Source organism: Palaemon carinicauda, chromosome 33 (genome assembly GCF_036898095.1).
Source record: "Palaemon carinicauda isolate YSFRI2023 chromosome 33, ASM3689809v2, whole genome shotgun sequence".
NCBI lineage: Eukaryota > Metazoa > Arthropoda > Malacostraca > Decapoda > Palaemonidae > Palaemon > Palaemon carinicauda.
The window spans coordinates 20,923,358-20,925,857 of NC_090757.1; the positions used below are offsets into that span (position 1 = coordinate 20,923,358).

The following is a 2,500-nucleotide window of genomic DNA, read 5'->3' on the forward strand; positions in this document are numbered from 1 at the left end:
CGCAGGAGCAGCACACGCTCAGAGCTACCTGGCTTTGGTGGGAAAAGGACTGGTTCTCCGAAGCGAGCGCGTCAAATAATCGTAGAATTTAAATTTTTATTTCTGGGTAATGAAACGGAAGTTTACCAAGTGCGTCTGTAGTGGATACACAGAGCGATGAGATTAAGTGGAGTATTTTTATCCAGTACTTTTTGTTTGAAGCGCATCAGTGCTGAGCCCTTAGCCCCAGGCTCTAGCCAGGTCACCTGTTGAATTGGACAGACTTTCAGGGGAAATAACATTGACTTCGACGTTTTTATCTGATGATTCTCATTTGCATTTTCCTATTTACATATTCCCTTTTTGATTCTTACTATCTATATTTATTAGTTTCTTACCTGGTTACGAATTTAATTTCTCTCTCTCTCTCTCTCTCTCTCTCTCTCTCTCTCTCTCTCTGAAGAACATCAATTCACTTCATATTCATGTAAATGGAAGATATAATTTCTCATCCATCCCTTTTTTACTTTAATCTCTCTCTCTCTCTCTCTCTCTCTCTCTCTCTCTCTCTCTCACATACACATATTTCACATATTTCTGTAAGGTAAAAATTAAGGGGAAAATCTAATTTGGGGTTAGTGCAATTATTCCATATATCACACTGTTCACATTACTATTATGAGGGTAGTTATCTGATAATTTTTGCCACTACATCAGATATTTTGAACTCCGGAGAGACAGTTAAGAAGCGTCTCAAATTTTTTATTTTATATTAATATTTCGCGTTAAAACCCACGCCATGGTATAATACCAATGTATTGTAATTAAATTGCAATATGGAATCGATCGAAATTGTAGAATTTGTTGTTCTGATAAATGTAGGTCATCTAAAGGTGTCATCTCCTTGAAAATTATTATGATTAATGTTGTTGTTATTGTTAAGCTGAAGGAATTCTTTTTAGATAGGGCTTAGTTCTGGAAGATTACCAGCAGTTCTACATTGATATGAAAAAAGGAAATTATACCCATACAAGCTCCATTAAGATTCAAGCAAATGATTACTATCTTTAAAATTATTTTTGTTATTACTTGAAAGATTATTATCGCGTATGAAATGCTTTCGTTTTTGTGGCTTCATAGTTGAATTATTTTCGATTTTCTATTTGTATTGCGGACAAACACTGGGGCTTAATCATATCGTATTAGTTTTATTATTACTTGCTAAGCTACAACCCTAGTTGGAAAAGCAGGATGCTATAAGCCAAAGAGCTCCAACAGGGAAAATAGCCCAGTGAGGATAGGAACAAGGAAAAATAGATTTTTTTAAGAACAACAACAACACCAAAACAAATATTTCCTATATAAACTATAAGAACTTTAACAAAAGAAAAGGAAGAGAAATGAGAGAATAGTGTGCCCGAGTGTACCCTTTATGATACAGAAGAAAATATCTATCTTTATGCGTATCATTCTGAGAACCGAGACGGACAGAAATAAAATCCCTAAAAAGTATTCAAGACATCTAAGATTTTACATTGCTCCAAGATAGACAGCTTTGCATTTTTTAGTAACTAGCTAGTGGTTCTGCCCCGCTATTTTCATTCCTACTTATTTTCCACCGCTCTTCCAGATGGAAATATTTCTTCACGACATATCTGCTGGCTATTCTATCGCATTTTTTTTTATTTTCTCTATTTCTTGTGTGGGGCTGGGCTGGTTTCCTTGGTCTGATAGCATCTTGGTTTGCATAAATTTGCTCTTTTAAAAGAGGAGTATTACAGTTACCAGGAATAAAGGAGGTAAGAAATTCCAAAGTTGAGATGAGGGAAACCAAACGCTTTGGACTTACTGAAGTTTTATTATTAATGATCTTTTCTGTATTCTCGAATTTTAATTTTTTTTTTTTTTGGGGGGGGGGGGGTGAGGCGAGGGGGACTTTTTATTAGCGCCCCTTCACCTTTCTTCATTTCTGATTAATTCCAGCTGTCAACTCTTCGTTTGTTATTCATTTATTTTCCTATTCCATTTTCCTCATGTACATCTTCATGATTTTTTTTTTAATTGCATCAGTTTCTGGATCGCATATACTTATTTTTCTTCCTTTTTTATATTAACTTTATCATCTGTGTACCATAGTCTTCCTTTTTATTTCCTTCTTTCATCTCATTATTGTGTCCTTTTTACATGTTTTTCCAAAATTTTCCATATTCCACATTTTCTCCAATTATACTCATCATTATTATGTATGTTTTCGATTGGTTTTCATCCTGCATTCTCGCAATATGGCCTTCATTTTTATTCTTCCTTCTCTTTACCATATTACAATCAGTTCCAATCCTGCAGTTTTACTTTGTTTCCTTTATATTTTCTTTTCGTTTTTTTTTTATTTCCTATCTTTTTTGGTTAAGTTAACCTTTCTTTTTGCATAAAATTTCCATCATATATCATTTCATGTTTTTCTTATATCTTTACATATATTTCTTTTGGTCTTTGTCCAGTTCATAGCTTTTTCATTTAACGC

At 33.8% G+C, this 2,500-nt stretch overlaps 1 protein-coding gene across 1 annotated transcript in view; it reads left to right on the forward strand.

Annotated features, from left to right (window-relative positions):
• The window catches only part of Elk (Eag-like K[+] channel), a 686,579-nt gene that overhangs the window by 12,947 nt on the left and 671,132 nt on the right, over nucleotides 1-2,500 (forward strand).